Genomic DNA, 9144 nt, shown 5'->3' on the forward strand with positions numbered 1-9144 from the left:
ATGCTTGTAAGAACCTATAATGATGCCCTACTCCTATTTAGCAGCGTTTTGTGCTACAATTTAACTTATAGACCAAGGTTTCTAGAAATTGACAGAGCTAAACTAACCCAACATGAAACCATTAAGCTTTCCAAAAGAAAGCAATATCATAACATTTTTTTGGTCTCAGGTAAATCTAGGACCAAATCCTAATTCTAACTTTTATTAGCTGTATGATTTTGTGAGAATTTAGCTACTAAACATTCAGTACTACATTTGTAAGATGGGACATTATTGCTTAAGTGTTTCCCAATGATTGGCAGATGGATACTAATGTTCCATGAGGTACATACTACTCCTATCCCCATTTTAAAGACGAAGAAACTGAAGCTTAAACCATTAGGATTAGATGGTAGATGGAAGAATTTGTATTTCAACTAAAAAGTGTGGTTATGAAATTATATCTCAAGAACTAGTTCAAAGAAGGCAACATAAAAGCATTGTGAAGGCACAGGAAAGTTTCTGGAAATAATTGATTGTTACACAAATAACATACTCAGATATATCCACATTGAATTTCAGTCTCATTTATTTAAAGTTCAGAGTAGTCTTTAAAATGGAAAAGTGAGAATAAACAATATTGTATCATATTAGTATACAAATGTTCCCATTTAACTTTGAATTCATTTTCAGTACTTCTGTAAATTTACTTTCAGATCAGATTTTCATGAGGAAATCAGGGATTGTTCAATGTATTGAAAGAAAATCCCACAATGAGGGAATTTCACAGAATTGAGAACTTTTTAAGAATACCAGTACAATAGAGCTGCATCATTTATTTGAGTGCACAATAAAACTTGCATATTTTAACAGGTCAGTCTTCTATCTCATCTTCGTTTAAACATAACTAAACATACTGCACTTGCTCTCTCCTTTAAGTTCATTTGAGAGGGTGTTCAATCCTGGGTTAAGCAATAGTATGTGAGAAACAAACCAATTTAATATAAATTTTTAACATGAGAAATAGTATGGTTACCAAAAAGTTAATATTTAACTTCTTAACAAACAATATTACCATAGGAATGAACATAAACATTATGTTTCAATATTGCATTATCATTTTCAAACTGACCGCACATACATTACCCAATACAAATATCACAATAGCACCCATTTTTTCAAAAAGGAAACAGACTCTTTAAGATGAACTTCTTGCTTAACACATTGCGGACCAGTAGTTTTATTGCTAGCTTTACCTGGTAGCCAGATACGTTTCTATTGAACGAGTACAAAAAACGTTTTTACATAAATGTTAAAGGCACACTTTAACATTAAATACCCAATTGCATTTTGAAGTTATTTATTACATGTTCTTGTAAGCTAATATCTTTTTAAAGCATGATACTTTGTAAAACACTGTGTAATATGAAGGAAGAATTCTCATGATCTGTCCGCAATGTGTTAAGAAACACTCTGGGCGCAGTAGGCCTGGCTTTAAACCACGGTGTCTGCACTAAAAATCTTGGCTCTTCCTACTCTGCCACCTGCTTTATAAGAGAAGTTAAGGTCATGTTTCATAGATCCTCCTGTAAACATATAAAACGAAAACTGGTCATTTTGAAACAAATGTTTAAAAATATAATTTTAAGCCCTGATCAGTTTGGCTCAGTGGATGGAACCTTGACCTGCAGACTAAACGGTCCCGGGTTTGATTCCAGTCAAGGGCATGTACCTTGGTTGTGGGCACATCCCCATTGTGGGGTATGCAGGAGGCAGCTGATTAATGTTTCTCTCTCATCAATGTTTCAGACTCTCTCTCCCCCTCCCTTCCTCTCTGTAAAAAATCAATAAAATATATTTTAAAAATAAAAATATAATTTTATTTTCAAAAGCTCATAGAAGCATATAAAATGAAACAGTATTCCACCTCATTTCCTGTGCCTGTACATTGCAGCTGGCAATTTGGTGTGCATTCTTTCATTTCTTTTTCTCCATAGGTATAAAGCTATATGATATATACAACATATATGATAACACTTGTTTTAAAAGTAAAAACTTTGATCATACAAACAATCTAACAACTTTCTTGTCACTATACCATTAAAAATACCACAGTGAAATCTTGACATATTAATATTGTATGTCAACTGGATTTCTTTATTGCACCAGCCTAATATTCATCTCAACAACCTGACAAAATGCTCTTTCACTTTAAAAAAATGTATCATTGTCAGAAAACCAGTTTAAAGATGAGTGAAAGGGAAAGTAAACTGATAGTTGGGCAATATCATACTTAAAGCCAAAAATAACAAAACTTGGTGAATATTACCCAAGCAAACTTAAAATAAACATCATAGGGGAATTTCAGAAATGTTCCTTCACTTGAATGCTTACTTTAGCAATGGACTCAGAATTTGCTATCTTTACTCATACTTTTCCTAAAATTTGTAACTTATGAAATTTCTATTACTTTTGCCTAGTTCTTTTCTCCTTTCCCTTTATTATATCTGTATATATTTCAGCATGTATCTACAATTATACTTGCTTTTTAACTAAAATACCTATACCCCCATCTGAAAATTTAAAAATAGTTCCTGTATACCATCAAATAGTCCCAAATTTTTAATTGCCTTATTATCTTAAAATACAGTTCATTTGCAGTTATTGACATGGTTAAAGTGCTTTCGTTTGAAGCACCTCTAAAGCAAGCACCTGGAAGTTACACACCACCTACTTTTTCCTCCTTAAAAGTTTCAAGAATACATACACGAAAGATTCATCAAATTGAAAAAATTTTAATGAACTGGAACACTGAACAAGTAGGATTACATAAAAAAAAAAGTTTGCTTTGATTAAGTCAGCTGCAAAAATTGCTAGCTAACAATACAAAGGATTACTGAAACTGAGGTCTTAAAAATAGATGTGAAAACACTAAACTAGATTCACTACAAATAAAGAAATAAGAAATATGTACAAACCAAGTTTATTCAGGAAGCAACATTCCACTTTCGAATACCACAGGGAAAAGAAAAAGAATATGTGCATATCCTAAAGGTATAAATCATAACTTCCTTCTTGGTGCTCAAAGCAAGTGGTCTTGATTTACAGTTGAACACAATGGAAGAAACTGCTCATGGGTCCCGAATACCTGTATTAGATGAAATTCAGAAAGAAAAAACATGGTACAAATGTCAATAGCTCTTTCACACCAATCACCTGGAAAGAAAAATTTGAAACTCTAATTTTAATTTGGGAGAAATGACCTATATGAAAGACATGAGTAGTTTTAGGGTTCTGTTTTCTATTCCCAATCCATACAGTCCCTTACACACTCCTTCTTTACAGTTGTCTTATTTATAACTGCATTCTACATTTTATTACATGTGTACATTTGTGTGCTTAATGAGGATATGAATGAACGCTATGTAAGTCCCTTAATATGGGTCTCTTTTTGGTCTGGTTTGTAGAGAGACCAAAAAGCCCAATTTTATTATTTCCACAAATTCCTCATAAATGAGCTACTCACTCATCATTTCATGAATGTGATATTTTAATCATTTACATGGGAATGTCAAAAAGACTTCCTATCAAAACTGAGAAAATTTCTGAGTCATACAAAATGTTTAATAAACTTGGCTTAACATAAAGGACCCTGTTTATAAAAATACAGTTAATTGAAAATTTGTAGAGAAAACAACAAAAAACAATTTGTAAATGAAGTCATTTTTTAGTACAGGTTTCCAAGTATATAGAAAATGTTATTTTAAATATTTGAATGCTCCCTAGATTGTTCCAATGTGTTTGACGTTTTTGAAATTTTTTCAAGACATTTGTACCCATGTACTTTAAGCTTATACATTTCATTACTACTCTCACTAAACACTGTATTTTTAAAATACATATATGTGATAGATATATGTAATCTTTTGCTTCTACTTAATGTGTAGCACTATATGTATACCTCTACCATATTTTACCCACCCCTCTCCCAATGATTAAGAACCCAAGGTTGGTCCTAAGCTTCTGCCACAGAACACGTGATCAATATCCTCATATTCGCTCCTTTAGAGACCTGTGTAAGACTTCTGAGGACAAACACCAAGAAACAATTTCATTATCTATATTAATTCAACTAAATTCTGCCAGATTGCTTTGCAGAATAGCTCCTATACTTTACATGTTCAGTAATGGTGTGAGGGTTCCTACCCCTGTTCCGTTTTTATCAATACTTGACATTACCTATATGCCTAATTTTTGTTAATCTACTTGGTGTAAGAATATATTTTATTGTGGCTTTACTCTGAATCACTCTGATTACTGAACTTGAGGTGCATAGCTATTGTTAGTCTGTTCATAACATTGGTGCATTTTTCTTTTTCTTTTTTTTAAATATATTTTATTGATATTTTACAGAGAGGAGGAAGGGAGAGAGATAGAGAGCTAGAAACGTCGATGAGAGAGAAACATCGACCAGCTGCCTCTTGCACACCCCCTACCGGGGATGTGCCCGCAACCAAGGTACATGCCCTTGACCGGAATCGAACCTGGGACCCTTCAGTCCACAGACCGATGCTCTACCACTGAGCCAAACCGGTTTCGGCACATTGGTGGATTTTTCTACTGTAGCTCTCGTTTTTTTTGTTTGCTGCAGTGGGCATTGCTTGTTGTACTATAGAAAATAATTCCTTGTCAGATTTAAACATGCAAATATGCTCTCCTATACAGCCACCTATTATGAATTATGAAGTAATTTTCCCAGTAATTTTTTCCTTATTACTGCATTACAAAGTACCTAAAACCTCGGAAGCTTAGCACCAATTTATTTTGTTTATAATCTTATGGGTCAAAAATTGAGAAGGGATCCAGTGGGCAGTTAATCTTATTTACACAGCCAGAGCCAGGGCAGTTGGTGCTGGAGGATCCATTTGCAAAATGGCTTCTTTCCTTACATGTCTGGTCCCTTGGTGCTCCTAGCCCTATCCACTGACGTCTCCAGGGCCTCTTTACATGACTTTGGGTTTCTCACAATATAGTGATTTCAGGGTGACTGCATTTCTTACATAGTAGCTGGCTTTCAAGACCCAAGAAAAGCCCTATCCAGTTTGGCTCAATGGATAGAGTGTCAGCTTGTGGACTGAAGAGTCCCAGGTTGACTCTGGTCAAGGGCACATGCCTGGGTGTGCAGGAAGCAGATAATCAATGACTCTTATCACTGATGTTTCAATCTCTCTCTCCCTCTCCCTTCCTCTCTAATGAGAAACATTGATCAGCTGCCTCCTGCACGCCCCACACTGGGGATGGAGCCCGAAACCTGGGCATATGCCCCAACAGGGATTTAAACCATGACTTCCTGGTTCACATGTCGATGCTCAACCACTGAGCCATGCCAGTTGGGCTGGTCATTCTTTTACTAGAATTTCAATGACGATATGGTTCCTGCCCCCTCAAAGAAACTTCTTTCAAAACAATATACATATATGCAAGAAAAAGCTGTCTGTCAGGTCAGGTGAGAGCAACACTGGGACATCACCATGTCTACCACATTCTCTTGGTCTAAGCCAGGGGTGGGGAACCTTTTTTCTGCCAAAGGCTATTTGGATATTTACTCGTGAGCTATACAAAATTATCAACTTAAACATTAGCCTGCTATACTTGGTTAAACATTTAATTAACTCACCCCTAATGTCTTGGCAGGGCCAAAACAAATGATTTCATAATCCTTGTATGTTCACCACACCTGGTCTAAGCAGTCAAAGGGCCTAACAAAACTTAAGGAAGTTGTGTTGATAACACCTGTTGGTCATCACATGCAGAAGAGCATGGGCACTGGGAGATGTTGTGGCCATCTTTGGAAAATATCTACCACATTATTTGCTCCTTTCTCTATCATTACTATGTTCTCAAGTAGTCAAGTACTAAGCAAACCCAGATAAGAAGGGAATTTTAAAAACACAGTTCATCACAAAACATCAAAAGGCTGTTTAATGATATATTAAAGAGGTCCAACACAATGATACAATAAGTTTTCTATGCTCTAAGATGCCAACAAAAACAATGCATCTCTCTCTCTCTCTCTCTCTCTCTCTCTCTCTCGCTTTAAATCAATTCTATCATGTCATGTAGCCTAGCTCCAAATTAAAAAATTGACAGCTGATTTCCAAAATCTTGTACTTTTTGTACCTCCTTTCAAATCCCCTACTTCACTAAATGAGTGAAAAAACTTTCTTGACACTAGTTTTACCTGTTTGGGGGGGGGGGGGGGGACTTTTAAGTAACATTTTGAAATGGCTTTTCATGACCAGTTAAGCCTCCAGTTACACATGAAACAACCAGACTGTCTCAATCAGGCAAAATCTGTACCGCAGTGCCTGGTGGCAGAAATAGTGAGGTCCAAGTTTGCACAGGCAGGTAAGTGCTGACCTGCTCGGCAATCTGATGTTACCCTGAGACCCTGGCTCATGCAGTTACATATCAGTGGTGTGCCTCTTTGCCTCAGGTTGACAGAGTACCCCATGGCAAAGGCGATCAAAGTGTCCCGACATGCAGAGCACCCCCATGAACTAAGATTAAGGTGGCAGAGCTCAAAGCAAACCAGCTCCCCATCAAAGTACCCAGACGACTTCACAGCACTTCGAGAAGCCCAAGGCCCTGGCTCCCTGGAACGAAAGGTACCTGCGAGGCTAGCATTTGTTTTCCATTCATTTTTGCACACAACAGCTTTCTACAGACAACTGCAAAGACAGTTTTCTGGAGACTCCAAAGCTTTCAGAACAGAAGACATTTCACAACGGCCTGCCACCGCCGGGCAACAAGCTCAAGGTCCACCACGTGCAGCGGACGCGAACCTCACACCCACAGACACGCCCACAACTCAGTGCAACTTCCTAACCCCAACACAGGACGGACAACACCCAGAATATGACCGTCCACACTTCCCAACACCCCCACCTCTTGCAACAACCCCACCGGGCCCTAGAAAAACGAGCCCACCTAACGGTAACCCCAAATAGTGTCGTGAATCATCACTGACTACACAGACAGAGCCGGCCTCTGCTAAGAAAGGGGGGAGGGGTGCAGGACACAAACTACAACTTAAGAAAGCACACCCCAGGACCCCGAGACGCGGGCCGCCCAGAAGGCCTTTAGACGGCCAGGGTCCGTCAGGACGGGACACACACCCCCCCTCCCCCTTGGACCCCGAAGCTTCCAGAGGCCTCCCCTGGCCCATCCAGCGACAAGCAGGCCCCTCCACCCACCCTCCCGGCCTGCTCGGGTCCCGGCACCACAAATAAAAGGCCCTCGGCCACCTGGGGGGTTGTTGGCGGCCTTCTGACGGCACGGAGAGCCCCCCAAAACGTCCGGGACAACAGAAACCCTCAACTCCTGCCTCGGCGGCGGCCATCACAGCGGGAAAGCGGGCTTTTGCGACAATTCCCACAATGCCCGGCGCCTACAACTCCCAGAGTGCACCGGGCCCGCCGCGGTTAACCCCGTCGTGGCCGGGAGGGAGCTGGGCCACCTGCTCCCTTCTCCCTCCCAGCACCCAGTGGCTGCCCTTAACTTTTCCAGCCGCACCATCCGAAGCGAACTTTGCAAATGTTGTCCGGCAGTTACCGTTGGGCTACCTCGCCGTCTCCCTTCACCGCACAAATAGCCACAGCTATCCAGAGAAATGACCCCTGGCAGGGTACTATTTTCCCAGTGCCAAAAGTATACCATATAATACACAATTAACTTCAATCCGTGTTCCCTCTCGCCTTTATACTTTTCTGGCATGTTTCTAAATTATGACAGCCCAGAGGTTTTGGGGACTCGCCATTATTAGTTTAAAATCTGTTTTCTAACTTCTGGGAATCCACCAGAGAGAAAGACTATCCTATATCTGACTACAATGTTCTACATCTCTCTATTTCCTAAGACAAATTTCCTCAAATACATTGATTCAGAAAATTCAAGCGACCCCAAATAAGTCCTAAAAACAACAATTGGTTATGGGCAACATATCTTTTTTCAATTTGAAGTTTGTTTGGTTTTTTTAAAGGGAAACACTATTGTGCCAGCACATTTTGCTTTCCCTTTCTCCCTCTCTCTAGGGATAGAAAACTGATCAGAAATAGCATATAATGCTGCTTTATTCCTTTCTGACGTTAAAATGTCAGTAAACAAGAAGTAAATAAACATTTTAATATAATTTGGAAATAAAACTGAGTTCATTCTTTCAAAAAAAGACTGCACAGTTACATATATTATTCACAAAAGAACTCCTTCAAAGTCTTTCTCATTTTAATGAAAAATAAGTGTTAAAAATGCATTTCTTTTACATACATTGCCCATAATTTCAGTAACGATGACAATCACATTTAGAGATCACTGTGTCATCAATGTAAGTTAAATATCTAAGATGTACTTACACAAACTGTAGCTTGCTTAGACCTGTAACTGACTGGCAGACAAAATAATTGTTTGGTATTTGATGCACGCATTAAAAGAACAACTAGAATTCACCCAAAATATCTGCCATTTTTCTCATACACAAATATAAAACAAAATGTGCACAAGGTCCGATTTTTTTCCACAGAAACATTTTGCCATTTGAAAGGGCACTCAAAATATATCATGAATTTCAAATCGCAAAACTCAGAAATCCTAATACACACACAAAACCCAAAGCCTTGTTGGAAAAATACATCCATAGCAGCATTTTATTTTAAACGTGTCTCTTAATTTTACATTTTACTTATTAGTAATTTTTTAATCTAGTAACCTACAGTGAGAAAATACTTCTCCATTATTTATTTTTTCACTCATGTTACAGTTAATGTAATTTCATTACCAATTAAAATAAATGCTATATACCAAGACATAAAAAATTGTGTATAAATATAGATTTTGAATTTTAGTTAAACATACTGTTTTAGCTTCTATATTTTTCTAATTTTCACTTATCACTTTAGTTAGAATTGAGCTAGGCAAAGTTGCATTTTCTCCTCTCTATTTTTAACAGACCACAGAATTAAATGCATATTTTGTATATTATTCTCCTGATGCCAAAATATATGATTCATAAGAAAGGCTTAAAAACAAGTCAAAAGTGAAACTGATCTCCTGGTATATTTATTACATGCTTACAGCTCTCTCCTAAGTATTATCAAATTATATTTTCTT

At 37.9% G+C, this 9144-nt stretch overlaps 1 long non-coding RNA gene across 1 annotated transcript; it reads right to left on the reverse strand.

The window, feature by feature from the left end:
• Positions 1-550: 550 nt before the first annotated feature.
• On the reverse strand, positions 551-7276 carry LOC311627960. The gene is made up of 2 exons (XR_014795955.1): positions 4601-7276; positions 551-4357 (listed from the first exon to the last, which is right to left on the reverse strand). It is a non-coding gene; the product is annotated as an uncharacterized lncRNA (long non-coding RNA).
• Between the last annotated feature and the right edge of the window lie 1868 nt (positions 7277-9144).

This window comes from Pipistrellus hanaki, assembly GCF_964339955.1.
Source record: "Pipistrellus hanaki genome assembly, chromosome: 9".
Classification (NCBI taxonomy): Eukaryota; Metazoa; Chordata; class Mammalia; order Chiroptera; family Vespertilionidae; genus Pipistrellus; species Pipistrellus hanaki.